We start from the raw sequence: 24,387 nt of genomic DNA on the forward strand, positions 1-24,387 counted from the left end.
TCCTGTGGCTTTAATTTAAAGAAAAGAATGTTGATATTATCGGGGGGGGTGTCTTTATGCCTTTTACAAAATTTAAACTTATAGTAAAGGACTGGTTTCAGATGTGTCAGTCTGTCAGGGAGGGTGGGCTCATTTTTCCTCTCTTGCTATCTCATGTTCATCTCCAGGCTCCTTTTAAAAAAATTATTTTATGTATATGAGTACACTGTAGCTGTCTTCAGACACACCAGAAGAAGGCATCAGATCCTATTACAGATGGTTGTGAGCCACTATGTGGTTGCTGGGATTTGAACTCAGGACCTCTGGAAGAGCAGTCAGTGCTCTTAACCACTGAGCCATCTCTCCAGCCCTTCAGGAGGCAGCGGCTGCCGCCTCCTCCCTCCTCCTCCTCCTCCTCCTCCTCCTCCTCCTCCTCCTCCTCCTCCTCCTCCTCCTCCTCCTCCTCCTCCTCCTCCTCCTCCTCCTCCTCCTCCTCCTCTTCTTCTTCTTCTTCTTCTTCTTCTTCTTCTTCTTCTTCTTCTTCTTCTTCTTCTTTTCTTTAATAATGCAGGTAGATTTAGGTGCTGTCAGGAGAAGGAATAGCATGACCTATCTGGGGGACCAGACATGGAAGACCATACAGGTGGGTTCCAATAAAGTGCTTTCTGGCACGTGCTCTGGTCTGTCTACTCCATCAGATTACTAGAGAACTGAGTCAATGTTTCTTTTACTGTTTTAAAGATTTTTTGGTCCTGTGTGTGTTTGCCTGTGAGTGGCTATGTGCAGTGGAGTACTGAGCCTGTGGAGTCCAGAAGAGGGCAATTGGATACCCTGGGACTAGAGGAACAGGTGGTTCTGACATGGGTGCAAGGAATCAAATTTGGTTCTTCTGTAAGAGCAACACACAATCTTCATAGCTTGATTCTATCTTTCCTAACAAAGAGTTAGTGGTTTTCTAAAGCCCGGAGGATGCTATGTGATATGTAGGGAGTATCAAGAATATATCATAGCCACTGCTAATAGTCAGTAACATCACCTTTCTTCTATTAACCCTGGGACCTAGCTGTGCTTTTGTCTCAATGGGTGAGATATGCTTTTTCTTTGGATCACGAAGGGAAGCTTGAAGGGTATCTACCAGGAAGTCTGGATTTCATCTTCACAGGAAGCTTGAAGTTGTTGACATTTGCTCCCAGTTAAAGAGCTAGTAAAATTAGGGCAGAAATCTCCAGAGAGAAGGTGTGTTCTGCTAATTACTCCGTAGACAGCAGAGTATGTGGGTAATGAACTGTATGCTGGGTGTGGGAGCTCAGTGCCCACCCTTTGGGAAAACATAAGCAAGTTTTACTGGTTCCTGTGACAGGTGGCCCCGACTCTCTTCCCTGGAGATGTTTTGGAGTCCAATAGAGCCGTGGAGCTCTGGGTCTTGGCCTATTAGCTGCTTCTTCAAAGTCATCATACCAGCTCTATTTCGTTGTCCCTCACTTTTTGTGCTAAGTACTTTATGTGTCTTAACTCATTTAATATCCATACTAGTTCTTACCAAGAATTAGCTCATCCAGTCAACTAAGTAATGGGTTAGAACTTGAATTAGGAAACAGGCATTCTGTACCCATAGCCTAGGGGTCCTAACCAGATACTCATTTCTGTTTGCTTTTAACTAGAGTATAATTTTGCCAGTTGTTGGTGCCTGGAAATATGATTGATATTTGTTCATGATTCTAGCTATAAACCTAGCTAAGTACTTTTAAGTTAATGGTAATTAATTTACTTGGGGATTCTTTTGAGTTATCTGTGTCGGTAATCATACATAATTGACAAACGAGACACCTGTGGCTTCATTTGCAGCTAGTCTGCATTTTCATATTTCCTGGGTTTCGTTTAGATTTATTTATGTATATGAATGCCCTGCTTGCTTTCATGTATGTGTAACTTGTGCATACCTGTTGGATTCCTGGAACTGGGGTTATGGGTGCTTGTGAGCCACCATGTGAGTGCTGGGAATTGAACCTTTATCCTCTGTTAGAGCTGAAAGTGCTCCTTACTACCCAGTCATCGCTCCAGACCCCTAAATACCTCGCCATGTTGTCTTACTCTCCTGATACAGTGTTTAGTAGAAGTGCAGCAGCTTACAATTACACCCTTGCCTTATTCCTTGCCTCAAAGGCTATGCTCTGAGTGTGTATCATTCTGTGTGGCGTTGCTGCTGCTTTTTGTTCAGTCATAGTCACTGGATTTAAGTGGGTCTTTTTTGCTCTGACGTTGCTAAGATTAAAAAAAGAATCATGAGTGGATGTTGCATTTTAACAGACTTTATTTTTTTATTGAGATCTTATTGCTTATGTTTTTCGGTTTTTCAGTGTGGTGGATTACATTGATTGATTGTCTAATATTAAACTGACTTAGCATTCCTGGAATCACCTTGATTATGATATATTATCTTCTTTATTGTTCCTGGATATGGCTTGCTAATGTTTTTTCTGGTTTGATAGCTGTGTTCCTGAGTGTTTTCTTTTTTGAGACAGCCTTTCTCTGTGTAGGCCTGGCTGTTCCTGGAAATTGCTCTGCAAACCAGGCTGGTCTTAGAACTCACAGAGGTCAGCTTTCTTAGGCCTCCCGAGTGCTGGGATTAAAGGTGTGCCTCACCAGCGCCTCGGTTTCCTTTTTCCTCTTGCTCTGTCAGGTTTTGGTATCAAGTTTATGCTATTAGCATCATATAATGGGTGCGGTAAGTGCTTGCTCCTTTTTCTAAATTTGGTAATAATTTGCATTGGAGAAGAAATCTCTCATTTTTTTTTCTTTTGAGTTATTAAAGAAATCACTCAGTTTAGCAAGCACTGGGAAAGCTGTTAACATTTACTGACACAAGGGTACGTTTGGTTATTTCTTCTTTTAGTCACCTTTAGCTATGTGTATTTTAGAACTATATCATTAGGTGTAATAAGTTATCATTCACATTTCTTTTGCCATATTCGCTTATCAAATATTCCATATAGGAATCTCACAGGACCTTGGTCTGTAGATCAGTATGGGCAACATGCTGATAACTAAGTGCCATCCTTCTAAATGGGCTGGGTAAATTGGATTTTGAGCTTCAGGGAAGAAACAGGTTTAAAATCAAAATTGCACGTTTTCAGTTAAAGAATTATAGTAAATTCCTAAATTTGACACCGCCAAACAAAATTAACCCCCTCATATCCTCCAAGTGTCTGAGGCTCTCGTCAGTCTTCAGACATCATTGAAAGCTCCATAGTTCTGGGGTTGAGCATAGAGTCGGGGGGGGGGGGCAAAGCTTTGTTGTCCTTAATGACGTTTGGAGGGTGAGACAGGCTTCTAGGCTTCTTCCTGTTGCTTGTCTGTTTGGGCGGAGGGCAACTTGACTTTTCCCTCTTCCTTTTAGGTTTGGGGCTATAATTATCTGACAGGTGTTAGGTGTGGAAAAATTGAGACAAGAGTTCCATGAGTGTTCTAAATAATTTATCTCTTCTGCTCACTAGCTACAATCCATAGGAGACAAGTGTTGACAAGGACCAAGGAACAGAAATGATCGCAAATCACTGTCTCTTTTCATTAGAGTTTTGAACGGAATCAGACTATGCGAAGTGGGAAGTCCTACTGAGAGGCAAATTGCATTTGGGCACATCCGGGCGGGAATGGAAGTTTTCAGTTCCAGCGCTTGAACCTACATGGTGCTGTGAAATCTTATTTTCAGGCTCTGTTAGGGCAGCTCCGAGGACTGATTACACTTCCCAAATAAGCTCCTGCTCACCACCTTCCCTTCCACACAGACAATTTTCGAGAAGCAGGAGCAGGTGAGCCCGTGTCTCTTTTCTTGTCCCTGTCGGCACAGTTCCTTTCTGGTCTCTTGATTTTTTTTTTTTTTTCGAAGTGAACCTTTCTTTAGTTCTGTTTACAGAAAGAAAATGATCCTAAGTAAAAGTAGAAGAAGATACAAAAAGGACACACTCCTGGAAGTCTGTCTTCCCCATTGTCTCTGCCTTGGCAAATGTCACTTTGCATTTCTCATCAAAATGTAGTGTGAGATGAAAACCATCCAATTTGATGGAGGGAGGATATTGCAGACAGTACAGACCATGGCTGCCTGAAATAAAGTTCAGGGCTTAAAGGAACCGCAATTGAAAACAACAATTAATCATGCATGTTTTTTTTTTTAAACAGTGGATCAACTTTAAGGCAGAGAATGAAGTTGTAGGGGCACACACTCAGATCCAGTTGTCTTTGTATGTGTTGGGGACATGGTTGGCCAAGAGGTAGAGTTCAAATTAGATCACTTTGGTGAGGCTATGTGGTAAACTATGACATGGCCCACACATACACGAGTACCATTCACACTGGCACTGACTGGTATGTGATCTCTCGTTTGTCTGATAGCATCATGGGACCATTGCACAGGGCACTGACAAAATGGCCCACGACCCTGCCGTTGTACTCACAGCAGCTTATTTATTTAATTGTCCTCATTACCTTATTATATAACACATGAACAGGAGAGAAAAATCACAATTCAGCCTCAGGAAAGAAGGGACGGAACAAGTGTCACTTCCTCTAGTGACGTGGGCAGATGAAGAAGTCACTGTGGTGCTCGGTGTAGCAGAAGCATTACGTGCAGCACCTTGCCCTGCCTTGAGGACAGTAACATAAGTGACGGCGCTCTATACACTGTAAAAGCTGGGTAATAAGGCCAAGGATGACTGCCATCAGGCCTTCCAAGATTGGCTGTCACCCAGTGACTTTGCTGTGATATGCTTGTAGGCACTTCCTGAGAGGTCCGCTAAGCCCCTTTTCTGTGCAGGTGCCAGGAAGTGCCATAGAAATACTGTCTCCTGATGAGAGTAAAAGCCAGGCAGCTAAATTTAATAAGACATTTGTCAAGAAGATGGAAGATAATGGCCAATTTTTGGTAGACAGATAGTTGCCTGCTGAAACAAAGCCTGTATTGAACTATTTTGGAGTAGGAAGAAGCATTGCTATGACAACAAATTACTTATATTTGATTTAGAAGGAGAGCCGTGCAGCTAAATGGTTCAGAAAGCTCATGAGAACAATTGGTGGTATGGGTCTGTGTTAAAATATAAAATGTTAAGTATGATCTGTTAAATAATTGAGCATCTTGGTGTATTCCGTATCTTTTCTCCTTTCAATAAAGTACAATATAAATAAAATTAAATGAGAAAAGTGAGCAGAGTTACATGCAAATTGTTCCGCTTTTTAAGATACCCCAAGTGAAATCCACAGCATTACTTTGTTGAAATACAAAAAAGTGGTGTTTCTCATTTTCCCAGTGACTGACACTGTCTCTTTCTCTCTCTCTCTCTCTCTCTCTCTCTCTCTCTCTCTCTCTCTCTCTCTCTCTCTCTCTCTGTGTGTGTGTGTGTGTGTGTGTGTGTGTGTGTGTGTTTTATTTGAAAGGAAACTGCTTTCAGATAATTTCTATCCTGTTATTGTGCTCATGACTGATTGAGTCAGAGGCTTGTTGGCAGTGTGGCTGGGGAAGTGGGCTTGGGCAGGTGGTGAAGGCATGGCCGATCTAGGGGAAGGACACCTATGAATATGGAAGCTTTGCCACATGTAGCCAGTACTTGCCATTCCCTAGAAATGAAACTATACAGATGAGCCCGGGCTCCTTTGCTGGGGACAGGTCTCAGAGCCATTGAGACTGGGTTCTGTGTGTGGGTAGATCTTAGCGCTCCTTGTCAGCTCTTGAGACAGTAGTTTCAAATTCATTTTTGTTCTTCCCTTTTGCCTCTTCTCTTACGATACCCAGAGTCATCTCCCTGTCTTCCCATTCACTTCTAGATTGTATGGTAGAAGATAAGAAAACCTTGGAAATAGACTTTACTTCTGGAAGCCTGGAACATCACATCACCCTGAACTTTAAACTCCCTCTCCAGCCAGAGGGACAAATTCACTTGTCCTTTCCCCTTCTTTGGAGGGGAAATTCCATTGCTATAGGGAGCTCCTTGCTCCAGGAAGGAGGCTGTGTCATTGAGTTCATTCAAAGGAGGAAGCATGTAAACAGTGACATGCTAGTCCCTAGGCTGACCTCCAATAAAGGAGCAACCCTGGATTATAGCTTTTGATGAATCATAGACGTTGCCAGATAGACCATTTAAACTCCGTCTTCCTAAATGGCAGGTTTAGAGGTTTATTGGCTGGGATCAAGTCCTATCATGTCCCAACTTCTTCGGAAACTTCTTTTATCCTCAAGTGCTTATCTGAAATTGTGACCCTGTTTCATAAAGGCTATCACAAATTGGAAATAGACCTTTTAGAAAAGTACGAACACGGTTATTGTAGAGAATTCGGAAAACAGAGAGAATTGCAACCTTTTTCTGTAATGGGCTTCAGTAATAAATGTTGCAAAGATTTGTGGGCCAGGTCGCAACTACTCAACAGTGTCACCGAAGCAGAGAAGCAGTCACAGGTAATGACAATATGTAAATGATTGTATCTGTGGCTGGGCTTCAACTATGCATTATATATAATCACTCAGCGAGTCATATTTGATTTGCGGAACACACTTTCCCAGTCCCTGGCATACAAAATCAAAAGCAATCATGAGCTCATCACTGAGATTTGAAGTCTATACCCCTCCTATGTCATATTATTTTACACGGTTGTAACTGTACTGATCTTAATCAGCTTTGGCCCAACTTTGTGGTTCTTATAAACATTGAATAGATTGAAAACATGAATATCAATTCATGCTGGTTGTGTAGTATCCATCCTATTATATAACTAGATCATGATGTACCTGATAATTTCCTCTTACTCTTTGTAGTTGTAAAGAACATTATGAAAAAGTTCTTTCTGTATAAAGATTTGTTCTGGATGACTTCTTAGGTCAGAATTACTGAGTGAGAGGATGTGAGTGCTAAGAAGCGTTCAATGTTGTGTTGACCACAGTAATGGCCATTAACACACCCACAGTAATGAGAACAGACAGACCCTTGCTACCTTACCCCTGTCAAGCTATTCTCACTGAAACAGCCCTTTTTTGTTTAAAAAATTTTCTTCAAGACAGGGTTTCACTGGGTATCCATGGCTGTCCTGGAACTCACTCTGGAGATCAGGCTGGCTTTAAACTCAGAGATCCACCTGCCTCTGCCTCCTGAGTGCTGGGATTACAGGCATGGGCCACCACTGTCCAGCAAAGCAAAATCTTAAAAATGGTATCTAGATTAGTGTGTAATTCTTTGATTATCAACAGGATTTCCAGTAATGATTTTTTTGTAGTTTTGGTGGCTTACTTTTCCAAAAAGGCACACTAGATCTAACTTACTTCTTTTCTTTGTTTGGTTTTTTTACACTTTGATCCTTCTGGCTCCTAGCTCGGTTTTATTTGTCCTTTAGTTCCCATTCCAGTTCTGAACTGAGCTACAGTCAAGTGGGTGCAGCCCTCCCCAGTTCCTTCCACTTGATATGATCTCTCTGCTTTTGATCTCTGCAGCACAGTGTGCGCTCTCTCGGCACATCTCTCTTTCTGCCCTCTTTTGTGTTTATCCGTGTACTGACATTCCCAGGGGAGGGACTGGGCTGTGGTTTGCTTTGTATGGACGCCACCTCTCCAGGGCTTAGGAGAGGGCAGAGTATGCAATGGACTGACTAGTCTCTTAGTGCTTTGTTAAAAGTATTCTAAGGTCGTGTTGCTTGTTCCTTTTTCTTACTGGATATCTTATTTATTTACCTTTCAAATGTTATCCCTTTCTTGGTTACTTGTTTCTTTTTTATATGCCGTGTTGCAGTTCCTTGCAACATGTACAGAACCCATTAGGATCCGTGATAGGAGATGGGAACTAGATCGAGGACTTATCTGGCTATCTTCTAGATTCTGGCTACTCTTGTCTATAAAAATTGGATTATCAAATTTAACAAGCAATGAAAAAGAATTTTAGTATACCCTGAGACTACTGTTCAATCACATATGCAAAACTGCACCGGAAGTTTCTGGTTCCTTTTTTTTTTTTTTTGTCAGGGTTGCTCTCTACCTGCTTCCGCTGGGATCAAAGGCAGGTACCACCATGGTCCGAGGTGGCAGGTTTTTCTGTCTGTTTTATGCCTCTAATAGCTACCAGTCACAGTGGCTATTTTACATGTTTACAGCAACTAAAGTTTTCACTTTTTAATTTTATTTAGTTGAAGATACTTTGAGACTGGGCAAAAAAGGATGATGTAGCACACTTTTTGTGCCTACATTTTTATGTCCAACAGAAGCTGAATTTCACACACCCTGTGCTGCCCTTGAACTCACTCTGTAGTCAAGGATGCTGTTGGACTTCTGATCAGTCTTCCTGTACCTCCCAAGTACTAGGAATGTAGGCCACAGCCAGTGTTCCTGGCTTATGGAAATAGTTGGTAGCTAATCAAAATTCTTGTGCGTGCAAGGTAAGCACTGAGCTAAGCTATATCCCTAGCCCAGAAACTAATAGAAGCATGGAAATTGGGACTGTCTAGAATTCTTAGCTCAGATCTAGGTAGAATTGTGGAGAGAGAAAATAACAGTCATAAAAAGATGAGTAACAGATGAGAAAGGTGTCGCAAGTTTGCCTTGGCCAGGCACATGCTGGCTACTTTGGATAGAATGTGGGTTATAGGGTCCTTTATTGGATAAGGAGCGATTCATACCTGACCAACCTTATCGCTGTCAAACCCAGCCCCATTAGAAAACACAAACTATTTACTTTCCCATTCACTTCCAGTTATTGTGTTTTCCTGTGACTTGTGGACACGAGACTGCTGTGGTCTGGCAGTTTGACAAGTGGCAGAGAATGATTTCCTCTGTGGAAGGAGGTAGCATCCTGTCTTCTGCTTGGAGCAAGAATTGCCCCTTAGTAACTTTGGTGTTTTGAAAGGTGGGTGACTTTGGGAACAAACTGGGCACCCACAATGCGCTTTTCCCATTTGCCTGCTTCTTTAGCAGTTATTCTTTGAAAAATATTTTAAAATCTCATTTCTATTTCATATATATATATATATATATATATATATATACACACATTGGAGGGGCAAGGTCTCATTGTATAGCACTGACTGACCTTAAACCTTCACCGTCCATCTTGCTTCAGCCAGAGTGCTGGGATTATGTGCATGTACTACCACACCAGGTCTAATTTCATTTCTTAACCTTGAACTGGGTCAGGCATTTATATAGCTACTTCCTTCTACATACTTTCTCCTGCCCTCACCCTTTCTTTATTACATTGCTTATATTTCCATACTTGTCATGACTTTAACGCATGAGTTTAATAATTAATTGCTATTGGGCTAAGGATCTCTAGGATCCTTCTTTTAAAGAAAAAGGCTACTGAGGGTACTCTCTCTGTCCTCACCCACTCTCCCCATATCAGAATGTACCTGCCAAGCTGACCCAGCCAATGTCATTTCTACTGTCCTTGTCCTCAGCACTTTCAGGCCCAGCTTGGCTCAAGGAGACTAACTAGTCTAGGAACAAGCTGTTTCTTGGGCACTTAAGCAGACCTTGAAAAGCTTCAGAACCACTTGACCCAGAAGGGCTTTGGGACACAGCTAGCAATTGAATTGCCATGTGTTAGCATACATCCCAATGGTTAAGTGCTCCCCCAAGGTGGTTGTTCAGTGGCTGAGGGAAAGAAAGGTCAGCCATTTCTGGGCCCCATTTGCCTTCCTACATTGGAGAGGCAGCTACAATATCTGGGAGAAGCACTTGCTTCTTTTGTAGACTGAAGCAGCTTCCTTAGTGAGGCCTCTTCGGAAGAAACAGCCAAGTTCTGGACTAAGTTGCCACTGGGAGGGTGGGGCAGGAAGGAAGGGAAAGACAAAAAACGAGACAAAACACAAATTTGCAGAGGGCAGAGGTTGTCTGGAGATGATAGAGTGCTTTCCTAGTATGCATGGAGCTCTGGGTTTGCCCCCCACCCCCGCTCCCCACCACATACAAGTGGCATAGTGGCTCACGTCTGTAATCTCGGCAGTTAGAAAGTAGAGACAGCAGGATCAGTAATCCGAGAGCACTCACTGCATAAGGAGTTCTAGCCAGTCTGGGTTACATGAGAACCAGTATAAACCAAAACAAGAAAACAAAATCAATGTGGAACTGTACACCTATGATGTTTAGCAAAATTGAGTATGTTTGTATAGTTTCTCTGATACTCATGGACATGTTTAAGGGTTTAAAATGTAGATTTTTTTTTAAAAAGATTGAGTTTTACTAGGTAGTCCAGGTTAGCTTTCAACCAGAGGTCATCATGCCAGGACTATAGGCATGTGCTACTATGCCTGCCTGTTGCTTAATTCTGCCAGTATCTAGAATCCCATAATAATGAATTAAAAATGTGACTGTCTTTTATTTGTTTTGAAGTTTGACAGATTTCTATACTTCTTTGAACCTCAGTTTCCCTCGTATAAGGTGGGAATAATGATGTCTGTCTTGTATGGTTTTTATACGAGCATTTTTTTCCAGGGCAGTCCAGAGGAGCTAGCCTCACACATGCCACACAAATAAAGGTATGAAATAGCAACAAAGTTCTGTGGTCGGGGGTCATCACAACATGAGGAGCTGTATTACAGGGTCTCAGCATTGGGAAGGGTGATAACCACTGCTTATCCAGGTTTGGGCTGGAGATACTCAGTGACTCTGGATGGTTATTTTCTGTCCTCATTAACTAGAGCTTGTAATAGTGCAGTATATGGATGTGGGAGGATAGGAATGTCTCAGAGAAGGAGGGCTGTGTAGCAATGACATGGAGGTGTTGAGGCTGAGAGAGTTGCCCTAGTTGGGACTTTAGAAAAGAAAGATGGGATCACCATGACCCCTGTCCAGGGGTATATTCTTAAATACCAAGTGATCGTAACCTATGAGAAGTGTGTAACCATTGAGCCATCCATCCATCCCCTCTCTGTGAATCTTAAGGAAGTGTATACTGAGTTACTTTTCATGGTCACAGCATGTATGGTGACTGGATCTGAAATGAGAACTGAATGAATTCTTGGTGTAGAACCTCTTGGCACTCACCTTTCCCCTTTGCCCATCTTCCTCTCTAGAATCTTGGTCTCAAGTCCTGAAGCTGAGCCTCATTTAAGCCGATTGCTGCACAGGCTCAGGGGCACACGTCAGAACTGATGATGTGGGGCCTCCTGCTTCCTTGCCAGCGCTCTTAGACTCCCAAAATATTAACTAACACCCCATAGAATAAGAGCAGTATTAGGTTGTGATAGTGGGTATTGGGGAAGTAGAAACAGGAGGCCAGCCTGGGCAACTTGCATGCCGAGACTTTTCTCAATAAGTAAATAAATAAGTTGGCACTACTCAGTGGTAGAGTGTTTTGCTTGCTAAAATCAAACCCAACCTACCACCATCTTGCAGTGGTGTACTGCAAGTGGATCACTATGGTTAAAAGGAAAAATGATTTTCTATTACAACACTGTCTCCCCTCGAGGAAACTAAGAATGGCTACTGTATTAAGTACATCAGCCAGAGACAGGGTTGAGTTACTTTCCTCTAACCTTCTGGGCCTTTCTTTGTTGGTTTCTACAGAACTTGAAAGGGTAAGGATAGCCTTTTCCTGATTGCAGAAGCACATGCATTGGTAAAGAGAATTTCAGCAAGTCAGAGATGGCAAAAAACAAAAGGTGAAGATCCTCAGTAGCCCACATGCCAGGGCTGATCATTAGGCATAGCTAGGCTTATTCTGTTAGGGCTTTATCTTTACACATTTAAAAAAAAGTGCCAGGGCCTCTTTGTTATCTGAAACTTTTCCCTTTGATAATAGAGTTGGAGTGTTTTCTATGCGGGGGGGGGGGGTTAAATACTTCATTTCTTTTAACAACTGCATAATTTCCATTGTAGGAAAAGAAAGAGGTAAGAAGAGATTTTGAAGAGCTAGTTTGAAGAAGGGACGGTAGGTGACATACAGACTGGATAGAAAGGCTGCTAACTGCTGTTGAGTGCGAACAGAGCCACCGTAATTGTTTGCTACTGGCTCCTGTAACTTATCAAATGGTTGGGATGGGCTCAGGACGCCCCACCTCTCCCTGAGGATGCGGAGACAACTGGTGGGGGAAGGGGAGGCTTTTTATCCAGTGCCATAGCTTCCAGTAAGTTGCTATGTTTCTGTAAGCCGCTCTAATTAAATTCAGAGTCACAAGGAAAGAAAGAAAGAAAGAAAGAAAGAAAGAAAGAGAGAGAGAGAAAGGAAGGAAGGAAGGAAAGGAGGTAAGGAAGGAAGGAAGAGAGAAAGAAAGGAAGGAAAGAAGGAAGGAAGGAAGGAAGGAAGGAAGGAAGGAAGGAAGGAAGGAAGGAAGAGAAGGAAAAGTGGGACTAGCCGGGAAGAGGAAGAACCCAGTCAGAGGGGCCAAGAGAGGGTAATAGGGCTTGCATATAGTCAAAATACGTTATAAGCATGCGTGAAAATGCCACAGTGAAGCTCATATGTGTATAATTAATATATGCTAATAAAAATCTTAAAAAATTAGTGAATACAGTTAAGAGTTACAGGAAAGCTCTTAAAACTACTCAAGGATAATTAAGAGGAAAGGCTGCATATTAAAAGCACATTAAATTTTTTCAGCAAACTCCCCCCCCACACCCCTTGAGACAGGTTCTTATGCAGGCCATATTGGATTTAACTCACCCTGTGCATCCAAGGATGGCCTTGAACTTCTGCTCCTACTGCCTTTTCCTCCTGAGATGGTGAGATTACAGGTATGCACCACCATGCCCAGTTTAGGTTTTCTTTTTTACATGCTGGGAATTAAACCTAGGTTTTCAAGCTAAAATGACTATAAATAGATTTTCTTGTTCATTTCTTATCTGTCTGTTCTCAATGGTCGTCAGTGTTTCTTTGTCATGGGCAGTTGTCCCTAGTAAAGCTCCTATCGAGTCTTGTAGCAGTGGCATTTGTTATCCTGACATCAGGGAACTGATGCGAGAGAAGAAGGGTATCTGGGGGAAGGGTTAACTGAGAGGTAGTAGAAGTATGGACAGCTATTATTAGGTAGCTGTCAACATAGCATGCTTTACTCTTTGGCTTGCAGCCCTCCTGGGGATGAAATAATCCAAGAATGATAAGCTCTCAATTGCCATCTGTCAGGTTGGGATGCTGCTTGCCTCATTCCAGTTAACATTGAACACTGACCTCACATGGCATCTGGTGGAACTTAGAGGAAGATAAGATGATCATAGGGTGTAAAGCAAACGGACTGGTTGCTTGTACAGAGATGGAATAAAGGGCAGTGGTGTCAGTTTATCAGCATTTGTCTGCCTTATGCTCTATTCCTTTCTTCCCTTGGGGGAGCTGAGAGCCAATGTATCCCCCTGGATTCAACCTGTATAGATTCTTTTAGTACTTTAATGAGACTGCTTTATTAGGGATGAAGAAACTTCGTTTTCAGGTTTGGGGTGAAATGGTACGTTTTTAAAATTTTTTTCTGAAGAATATAAGATTTAGACCTGCGCAGTGTGGCTCAGTGGTAGAATGTTTGCCATGTGTGCATGTTGCTCTGTGTTCCATTCTGAGGATGACGATGACAACACACACACACAGAGAGAGAGAGAGAGAGAGAGAGAGAGAGAGAGAGACAGACAGACAGACAGACAGACAGACAGACAGACAGACAGAGACAGAGAGACAGAGACAGAGAGACAGGTAGACAGACAGAGACAGCAACAGAGAGAGAAACAGAGACAAACACAGAAAGAGACAGAGATATCACACAGAGATAGAGACAGAACAGCTCACATACATGGGCGTGGGTTGGAGGGACATACTAAGATTGTAGGTGGTTGAAGTTCAAGGGTAGACACCATTTTCTTCCAAATTATTTGCTAGGCATTCAGCATGTAGATGTTTCACTGTTCTATCTGGCCACATTCCTTTCTAAGGTAACCTGTGTATAGCCAGCTGTGTTGGGGTAGAGGATCAACAGGCATTTGTGCTGGAGAGCCTGCCTTCCTGGCACAGTTCAATTGAACTAAGAGTGGGCCACCTGTTCCTTTGATGGCCCATCCATCATGTGGAGAGGAACACAGGCTTGACAAGATGAGCCCATGCAATTTGTATTCCTCTCCCAGGAAATTCGAATTGGGACTCTAAGAGGCTGATGGTGGCAGTTTGTGATAGGGACAAAAGGTAAACTGGAAGAGAAGCAATCAGGATGATCCCCGCCCATGCTGGTGCTGTGAGGAGGCAAGTGATGAGTGAAGAGAGGGAGAGGGAGGGGTGAAAGGATCCCCAAGAAACATGGAAGCCTTTCTCCATAGCTGCTCAGTTCTGAGGCCAGATTCCTATGGAATACCTACATTTTCAGATCTGTCTTCTCTGAAGCCAGCTTGCTCCGGACGCCATTTTTTTTTTTTCAATAAAAGTAAGATGAGATCCAAACCTCTTTCTTTTCTACCGTTGGATTGAGCCAACAGCCATCAGGTAGCAGTTGGGACTCACATGACAAGCTGACAGCATTGAAGGTATTGTGGGGAAGAGTGGAAAAACACAGGCACTCGATTATTTCTCTCCAGCTTAGTACCGATGCTTGAAGCTGTGAGGCCTTGTTCCTGGCAAAACAGCGCGAATGAAACGAGGCAGGGATCCTGACTGTTCATTTATTACCTCACAGCTCCCACCAACAGGGGGCCTTCTTTATCTCATTTAACCTCTCAGCTGAGGAGGATTTGCCGTTCACATACTCCTCTTCCCAGCCAAGTCTTGATTATTCGTGTATTAGAGAAAAACACTAATGTGAATTATAGAAGAGCATCCCACCTTGGCCTCTCTTCCCTGTCAGAACGGCTCTGAGCCCTGGAAACAGAAATGGAAACATCTAGCCAGAGGTAAGAAGAGGCTGAGACCAATTGGGGTGGGCTGTGCAAATTAACATTTTTACTTAATTTTCTTTCTTTTCCCTTCTTTTGAGGGGCTCGCTGTTTTAACTTCTCTTTATGGTATCTAATGAGAGATAGCATAAACACTTGGCTGTTAGCAACTGTTGTCAGTTCAGGATTCTGGGCTCGGATGGCTACAATACGTGTGGTGGTGCTTGTCAGTGTATAGCCCTTGGCTCTTGGCTTCAGAGTCTCTCTGGGCGTCTGCTGAAGATGCCGATTTCTGAGTACGAGTGCAGACCTGGTGAAGCCAGGTCCTAGGGAGAAGGAAGGGGGGCTAGTCTGGGAACAGAGTATTTATTCATTTTTTTGAAAAGTAATTTTGCTCTTGAGCCCACCTTGGCGTGGAATGCAGCCTCCTCTGGCTTGTGACACTCCACTTGCCTCAGCCTCTCGAGTCCTAGGGTAGAAGGCACTGTCACTGCGTTTGGCTGTGAATGTGGATTTTAATCCACTCTTCTCAGGTGATGATTGTGCACGCTCCCTTTGGAGAAGAACCACTGTGCAGTTATCTGAAGACTGGGAGGAGGGCGGTTCTGGGGAAAGAAGCATAATACTTCTGTATCTTTTACTAACTGGTATTGGGAGCGGGGAGCAAAAAAGAAAAAAAACCACATTCCAGGTGCCAGAGGAGATAGCTAAGGGATCTTTAGTGAAAGAAAAATGTCAAACAATAGAAAAGCCTCTCTCATCTCTGCTTAATTAATGCTTAGATAATTGAGAGTTGATTGGGCAAGGGCACAGGATGTCAGTTAATGAACTTGGCGATCATCCATGATGCCTTCAAAGTTGTAGCATCCTCTTCTCTGTTTTGATGTTAACTTTATTTAGAGTGAAAATGGCCCGTCACCTTTAACATATTGGTGGGCGGGGTTATGGTAATTTAATAATCCTACAAATCAACCTGAGGATATGGTGTTTACAGTGTTCTGGTTTTTTTCCTCCCCTCTTCTTCTCTTCTCTTCTCTTCTCTTCTCTTCTCTTCTCTTCTCTTCTCTTCTCTTCTCTTCTCTTCCTTCCTTCCTTCCTTCTCTTTCTCTCTCTCTCTCTCTCTCTCTCTCTCTCTCTCTCTCTCTCTCTCTCTCTCTCACCTTTTCCTTTTAGTTCTTTTATTTTGGAGTCGGGTTAGAACAGGGTTTCTCTGTAGCCCTGGCTGTCCTGGAACATTCTGGATACCAACTGGCCTCGAACCCAGAGATCTGCTTGTTTCTGCGTCCTCAGTGCTGAGATAAAAGAGTGCTCCATGTCCAGCTTCAGTCTCTTTTTTTTCTCAATACTGTCTCTGTGGAGCAAAGCGAAGTCCTGTGTTTCATTGCTTTCCAGGCATCTCCAATAACCATTGAATGGATTTGTTCCCAAAGGCTTCTTTGGAAATCTGTTTAGAATTCACATTGCACTTTCCCATGGACACAATTGTTTTCTGGTGGGTCAGGTTCCCAGAGAAGCCTGCAAAAGCCTATTTAATGTGGTGCAAAGTCCAAGGACAGACCTCCCGCACCTAACTAGAAGTTCTAAATGTGTTTGAAATGCAGAAAAGAGCCAGTATTCAGCCCTGTGAGCTTAGGCACATCCCCTACTGTCATCCCCAGCAGAATCATAGGACTTCGTTGGTGGAAGAAACAATTCCAACTTGTTCATATGTGGCCTGTTCGGTTCGTGTGACCTGGCAGCTTCGCTATCATGCCTTACCATATTTCCTTGGCATTGCTTGGTGTCTAGGCAAAAAGACTACTTTGTATTCCCCGAGTGTGTTTGTATAACTTCTGGACCATTAAGTTAAGCTTTATCTACTACTACGGTCCCTTCCTGGAACTTCTCCTTTCCTGCCTATAAACAGTGCCAGTGCTTCAGGTGTTCAAAAGGAGTTTTTGCTCCCCTTTGCTTTTTTATTGTTGTTGTTTGTTTGTTTGTTTTTATTGCACGAAAAAGAAGAGACCTTTTCTGTTATTTGCTTTACTATACTGACTAGTCAGCAAGATGTCTGGTAGTTAACTCTATGTGGTAGGCTAACAAATAATATAGAATTCTGGGATTTTCAACTTATTTGTTCTGTGTGTGTGTGTGTGTGTGTGTGTGTGTGTGTATGTGTGTGTTTGTGTGTGTGTGTCTATGTGTGTGTGCATGTGTTTATGCATGCTCAATATAACTTGTTTGTATTTTGTATTAATAGAATGAGATTTTGGTTGTACAGACTCTCAGACTGCTTTATCTGTAATTCACACCTTTTCTGTGACTCAAGAAAACCTATTTGGAATACATGATAAGAACGTTTTCCTCACCATACAGCTCTTACCTCAACAGGAATAAAAGATAGTTTATTCTATTGCCAAATATAAGAGACCGGGTGGGGATTTAGCTCAGTGGTAGAGCGCTTGCCTACCAAGCCCAAGGCCCTGGGTTCAGTCCCCAGCTCCGAAAAAAAGAAAAAAGAAAAAAAATATAAGAGACCAAGACTCAGGAGGGTGGGGCTAGGTTACTGCAGATTCTATACGAAGCAGTTTCATGGACAAAGAAAATCATAAATCAAGGCAATTGTGAAAGTGTGAACTTTGTAGATGATGTCGAATGGTTGTACATGTCTGTAAGTTTCGTGAGAATTTATTCTGGCATTTGAACTTGATTCCCAGGGACTGCATTCTCTGCCAGTTGTGTGGCTTCATAAGTAAAGCCCGAAGGAAGTGGAGCCGGTTCATTCACATGGCGAGGTTTTCAGATAGTCTCAAACACTTGGCTAGCCAGGGTTGTTACTGGTGATGGGGAAGTGCAAACAGGAAAATGCAACCGTGGAGAAAGTGTCTCCTGGCATTCTGCTTCGATTCAGTTAATCTTGAGCTTTGAGGAGAGCTAAAAAAGAGGAGCTCAAGCAAGGCATTGCTTACACACAGCAGGCGCTTTTTCCATTATTCTAGGATGTCATATCTGTAAAGAGTGTAGAACATCTCTGCGTGCTTAGTGTATATATCCTAATTGTGCGCTTTGCTGACATGACTCAGTATTTTGGTAACACCATTTGGAATTTATTTTACCTGTTTTGCGTTTAATAAGCACATGGTTTGATAAACTTCATTTACCCATGAATAATAGCAGTGCTTTTGTGTAGTTCCTATAGCGGTAAGAAAATACATTGGGTTACTTGCCCCAACTATTAAAAAGTACATAATCTATCTTGACCATAATATGGAAAGCTGAGATGCGAAACTTTGAGTGCTGATAAAATGCTCAAAATATTTGAGGTTTAGTGTTCACCTGGCAGCACATATTCTAAAATTGGAATGATAGAAAATTAGCTTGGCTGTCAGACAAGGCTGAGAGGTGGGCTGGTAAGATGGCTCGGGGTGAAGGTAACTTTGTGTGCAAGATCCAAGCCCCTATTAACCTGAGTTCAATCCCTGGAAGACACACACACACACACACACACACACACACACACACACACACACACACACACACTCACGCATGCACGCACGCAAACAAACAAATGAATAAATTTATAAGGGAATGCTGGGCAAACCAGTGATGCATTCTGCTTGAAATTCCTATTGTAAAGAAATAGAAGTGATGATTTTGAAGGTATACCTACACAAATAGATAATAAATGTTTAAGGCGATAAACATGCTAATTGTCCTGCTTCCATCACCCCACCTCCTGAATATGGACATATTGAATAACTTTGAGTGAGGAAAACAAATACACATGAAGAAAAATGTTTTCAGCTGGGTGTGGTGGTACACATCTTTAATTTCAACATTCCTTCTGAGGCAGAGGCAGAGAGAGAGGTGGAGAGGCAGAGGCAGAGGCAGAGGCAGAGGCACAGAGAGAGGTGGAGGGCAGAGAGGCAGAGGCAGAGAGGCAGAGGCAAGGCAGAGAGGCAGAGAGGGCAGAGAGACAGAGGGCAGAGAGAGGCAGGGCAGAGGGCAGAGGGCAGAGGGCAGGGGGCAGGGGCAGAGAGGCAGAGAGGCAGAGGCAGAGGCAGAGGCAGGCAGAGGCAGAGGCAGATCTCTGAGTTTCAGTTTAGCCTGATCTACAAAGGAGTTCCAGGCCAGCCAAGAGCTACATAGGGAGGCACTATCTGAAACAAAGAAAAAATGTTACAAAATTTGGAGCATTTAGAATGTTTTCTCTGCCAAGTCTGTCTGAGGTCTCTTTCTTTCTCTGAGGGCACTGGGTTACTTCTCTACTAAGGAGCGATGGACAGTGATTGCAATGTCAGATTTCCAAGCCTAGAATTAGGAATGCTTATCCATTCATGTCTCTGCAATTATGGCAGAATCTGAAAAAGTCGGGCATCTGAACTGTTCGTGTGGCCCCTTACATTTTAGCTAAGGCATACTCAGCCGGTGCCTTGAATGCTTGCTGCCAAATCTTGTTTGTTTTCTCATTGTGGGTTTTCAGAGTTGGCCATGTGCAGAATAGAATTTGTCAGTAGACAGCACAAAGCCTAATGGATGACCTTTGGAGAGTGCAAAGGCATTTATGAGGAAGATCCATTTGAAGAGAGAAAATATCAGCAGCCCCTAGAAGAAAAGGAGAGGGCCATGTTGTGTTTGTAGGCTGGGGATTGACAGTTGGCCTCCTGTGGCTGGTTTGCACTTCCTGGGGAGATAGTTCACATCTCCACCTGGTTTGCAGTAAGATCCACACCAGGAATTTCACACCATACTGCCTTTTCTCCCTGCAGTGAAGAAACTATTTGGCAGAGATGCAAAGAAAATGTTCTTAAGTCCCAAAGCCAAGGTTAAGGGCTTGCGAGTGCCACCAGCATCATTTTCTCTGGTCTCACTTATGCCTAGGTTGTCCAATCGCACAATAAAGGAGAGAACCATCTATCCCTCCAGCTGCATCATTAGCAGTACATATCTGTGTGCACCTTCAGACCGGCAGCAGTTTACTCTACCACAGACTTGCTTCTGTGCCCCTTCCGTAATGGCATCCTGAAGAAACTCATGAGTCTGCCAGCATTGAAGGGACAGAGGGAATCTAAAGGAGCTTCTCTTAGACTCACCTGTTCCCTTCTCTTGTGCAGCTGTCAAACCACCAAATTCCGGTCCCTTTGCAACCGTCTCACTTTCTTCTCATAGCACTGCAAAATGTGATCCAGTGTTGGGTACAATGTGAAGCTACCCGTTGTGAAGCAAATGTGGAAAGTGCTATAATTTGAGGTAGTTTTCAGAAGGACCCCTTCTGATACAAAAAGCTCGTTTCCTTTTTTTTTTTTGCCTTTTTTTTTAAATGCCTCATCACATTTCATCCAATTTCAGCCCCTCCCTGCTGAGATTTTCCTTTTGATGTCTGCTTTCTAGAATAGACCCTGCCTGGGAGAAAATAAAGAAGGGAAAGAAAGAGGAGGAGAAGGAGGAGGAAGAGAAGAAGAGAGAAGAAAAGGCCACGTCCCCAGTTTTCAATTTGCAGCGTACCCAGCTCTTTCATCCCAAGCTGCAGGGTCAGAGGACAGCCAGAGGAAGAATCCTTTTCAAGACTCAAGCCCATGTGGCTTTCATGTTTCATTGTCATCTTGTGTCACAATTGGGTCAGGAACATGAAGGGAAGAGTGAGTAGGACTAAGGGGTAAAAGCTAGTATTGCTATGTTTTATAAAAAATAAGTTCGATCAGGAAGAGAGCTTTAAGGTTTTAAGGAGCTACTTCTGATTGCTTTAGACCCGTTGGACATCTGTGTGGAGATGACAGTTTGCATTGTGGGATAGAGCTGTGCTCTCCTAACGCTGGAGCGCTTTCTCTTACAGGACCTCTTTGTTCTCGGGTTTCCTTCCCATTTTTCTGCAACGATTTTTTTTATATCCCTTTTGTTTTCTGCTACTGTTGGTTGCAAATCACAGAAGATATATCATTGTGCTCCTAGTTTATTGTCTTGATTACAGACCTGCCTTTGAGGGGAAAAGCTTGCCTAGAGAAGATTTCCTTTTTAATGTTAATTTCTTTCATTTTTATTAGGCTTTAAGAAGTTTTGTACATTGGATTTTGTCATATTTATGTCTTTCTATATCCAACCCCACTTTTTTCCTTATCTAACTTTGTGTCCTCTTTTGTTTAGTGTTTTGTTTTGTTTTTTGTTTTTTCAATCTAGTAAATACAATTTGTGCTGCCCACGCATATACTCTTAGACGTTTGGCCTTTCACTGGATACTTCTCTCCCTCTCCAACAACTATCAATACCTCCTCAGCTAACTTAGGTGAGACTTAATATCTACTTCCTCTCTCCAAGACTGTCCTAGGCCTCTTTCTTTCTCTGAAGGCATTGGGCTGCTTTATTTCTAAGGAGTGGTGGACAATGATTGCAAAACGGAAGTTACTGAGGGTACTTTTAAAATATTGACAACCAGGCCCCATTGATACGGAGGATGTTGAGGTGTGAATCCCAGGGAATTGCTGTTTTTAAATTAAACTCCTGAGGTAATTCTCATGTTCACGGAAGATTTAGAACCTCACTGAGTTACACGGCCAAGCCTAACAGCTGGGTTCCAGGCAGTTTGAGTCACATATGAGAATTACAAGTAACTTTATTTTTTGAGGCAGGAGCCCACTGTAGCTCAGCTTCTCCTACAAGCTATGAGTGCTGTGTACTGTAATGTTATCAGACAAGCAGACAAGACCCCTAAAGCTTGACAAGTTAAAGAGGTGCAGTGCAAGCTGTCGCATGTACTGCTGCACCCACAGAGAGGCAACGTCCCTTCCATAATATCCAGGGACCCAGCAGCCATGGCATCTGAACTCTAATAGCAGTTTATGACAATGTCAGGGATTAAAAAAAATCATTCCAGTTGCTTGAAAGAGAGTTGTTAAGTGTAACTTTTATTCTCCTGTAGTAATTGATTCTCCTGTAGTAATTGTTGTCTCCAAAGGTCAGTCTGCTAACCTAGGCCTAGTACTACTCCCGGAAGCTTCTATGCCTATAATCTTATCCAGGCCTAGAATGTTTTCAGCCTCTGAGACTTACTGCCAAATAAGTTCACCATTTCTTGTTATTTCTGGGCTCTTGCTGTCTGTTTCAACCCAACTGTTCTGACTCAAACTCCTCTTCAAGTCGACTGATTCAATACGACTTCTCTCTCTTGGCCTCTTCTGAAATGCTCTGTTTTACCTCATACTAACTCTGGCAATCTGTTTTAATCTGGTCCTTCTCATTCTTTGGCTTGTTCTATCTTTACCTGTGACTAGCTTGTCTCTCTTTAACCTGTCTCTCTAAAACTCTCCCAGTAAAACTGCCTACTCTTACTTTCTCCCTCTGTGTTGTTCCTGCCCTCTTTCACCTCTCTTCTCCTGAGAGGTGGGTATATCCTATTCCTGTCAGATCTTTCTCTTATTCGTCACTTTATCTGCCACTCAATTAGACATCCCTTTCAAACAGCGCTGCTTTCTTCTAAAACTAACTTTGCCTTTATGGTTTGAGATGCAAAGTGTGTACTAAGGGTGTGCTTGTATTCCATCCAGAGAGATTAAAGGTGTGTGTTATGGGCCAAACCATACCACAACTAGAAACTTTTTTTTTCAGTAAATAACATAATCTCAGGGTTCACAGTGTGATCAAATATCCCGAAACAGAGAGTATTGCTTGGAATGGTTTGCCCAGAACTTGGTCTCATCTTCGATTCAACTCTTCTCATTCCCCCTTGCCAACCATTTGTGTGTCTGTATATTCGTGTGCATGCAGCTATGTGAATGCATTTGTATGGAGACAAGAACTCATTAAACCTCAAGCCCATTGATTGGTTAGATTGGCTGTCCGTCAAGCTCCAGGAATTTCCCCACTCTTCTGTGCCCCTCAGTAATTAAGTAAGTTGGAGGTGAATCCTGCTTGGCATCAGGGCATGAAATCTATCTGTAGTGAGTTTCTTGCCCACAAGAGCGGTGTCCTCTGTCTCTGTATGTGCCCATAACACAAACTGCTTCAATATTGGGTAGTGCTTGTAATATGTTTATTTGATTGGCTTTTGGTGCTTGGGTCCAACTGGGCCTTGTTGCTGGTAGGCAAGGCCTCTACTACTGATCTAAACCCACCACCTCTTATTCCAATTTTTCTGGCAAGCCTTTTACCTACTGAACTATTTCCTGAGTTCTTTCCCTAGTTCGTTGAATCAGAGGTCTGGATGGGAGGTTGGCACCAAAGCCACTAAGGCAAAGGTAAATTCCCCACCATGGCTAACTTATTCTGGCTAGAAAGTCTCACCTTCTTTTCTAACAGATACCCATCAGAATGAGTTGCAGGAAGGTAGGTTAATTAACCAAGAAGCTTTGTCATGGTTGGTTGTGTTACTTACTCCAGAGTGGAAGCCCTTTGCTGGGTATTCTCTAGGCTTTCTGGAGACAGGAGCTATGCTCTGAATCTCTTTTGTACCTAGAACACAAACTGCTTCAGCTAATAGGCTATCTTGTTTGTCCCCTCTTGCTTTGTTCTTTAGGAGTTCCACATGTGATAGAAATTCTTGTAAAAAGATTGTCTTATTTTTTTGTGTGTGTGTGTGCATGTGTATGTGTGTGTGTGTGTGTATGTGTGTGTGTGTGTGTGTGTGTGTGTGTGTGTGTGTGTGCACATGAGTGTAGTGCTTGTGGAGTCCAGAAGAGAGGTGTTAGATCTCCTGGAGCTGCCATTACAGGCAATCATGAACCACCTGTTGCAGGTGCTGAGCACTGAACCTGGGTCCTCCGCATGAGCAGTTAAGTGCTTTTAAATAACCATTGAGCCATCTCTCCAGTTCCGTGGTAGGTGGTTTTAATGTTTTTTTTTTTCTCCAGTGCTGGGGACCAAACCCAGTCTTACATTTTCTAGGCAAGAAATCACCACTGATCAAAATCCTAAAACTCGATCTCTATTTTCAAAGGTAAAACAACCTGGCCTTGGGTTTGGGAATGGAAATTAGTTAGTAGACTGCTTGCCTAGAATGCCCAAAACCTTACTAAATGGAGTTTCTAACTCTAGCACCTTCCAGGGGTGGTGACACAAATCTATAGCCCCTGCAGATATACACACATGCACACACACACACACACACACACACACACACACACACACACAATATAACAAAGCAAAACAAAAATGGACCCTTCACCAATGTTGCTCGTAATCATAGCTAGATCCTTGTTAGCAGAACTCTGAAAATGTACTGGTTCATGTGCCCGTGACCCTGACCCAGTTGGTCACCTTCCTACAGGGGGACTGGACACCGTCCATCTCTCCTACAGGTTGGCGTGGCCTTGGTTACCTCAGAACTCTCTTGAAGTTCCAAGGCATCCAGGTCATTTTGTTCTAAATATTTTTCTGGGATTGAGGTCCAGGTGTCAGCATGATATTTCTCAAGTGGGTCAGATGAGGAGGACTCCCTACACTCCCTGGAAGAGCCAGTTCTCCATCCTCTTTCAAATTGCATCCCTGGTTGTGCTCTGGCAGTGGTGTATCTTGCCTGCCACTGTTGTCGGTACTATGGAGAACCTAACAAGTTACTTTATGGTGGCGACAGGAAGTAGTAATGTCTAAAAGCATGACCTGTGCAATTAGGTAGCTTTGGGGATAAGGCCTGGTTC

General features: G+C 43.0%; 1 protein-coding gene across 5 annotated transcripts in view; it reads left to right on the top strand.

Moving 5' to 3' along the window:
* Positions 1-24,387, top strand: part of Tmem164 (transmembrane protein 164) — a 156,240-nt gene that overhangs the window by 28,354 nt on the left and 103,499 nt on the right. The window contains exon 1 of one of the 5 annotated variants that reach the window (XM_032890396.1): positions 8,599-8,849. The exons of the other annotated variants lie outside the window; for them this stretch is intronic. The gene's annotated coding sequence lies outside the window, so the exon portion shown is untranslated. Of the gene's footprint in view, positions 1-8,598; positions 8,850-24,387 lie in introns of those variants that run through there. 5 annotated transcript variants of the gene reach the window in all.

Source organism: Rattus rattus, chromosome X (genome assembly GCF_011064425.1).
Source record: "Rattus rattus isolate New Zealand chromosome X, Rrattus_CSIRO_v1, whole genome shotgun sequence".
Classification (NCBI taxonomy): domain Eukaryota; kingdom Metazoa; phylum Chordata; class Mammalia; order Rodentia; family Muridae; genus Rattus; species Rattus rattus.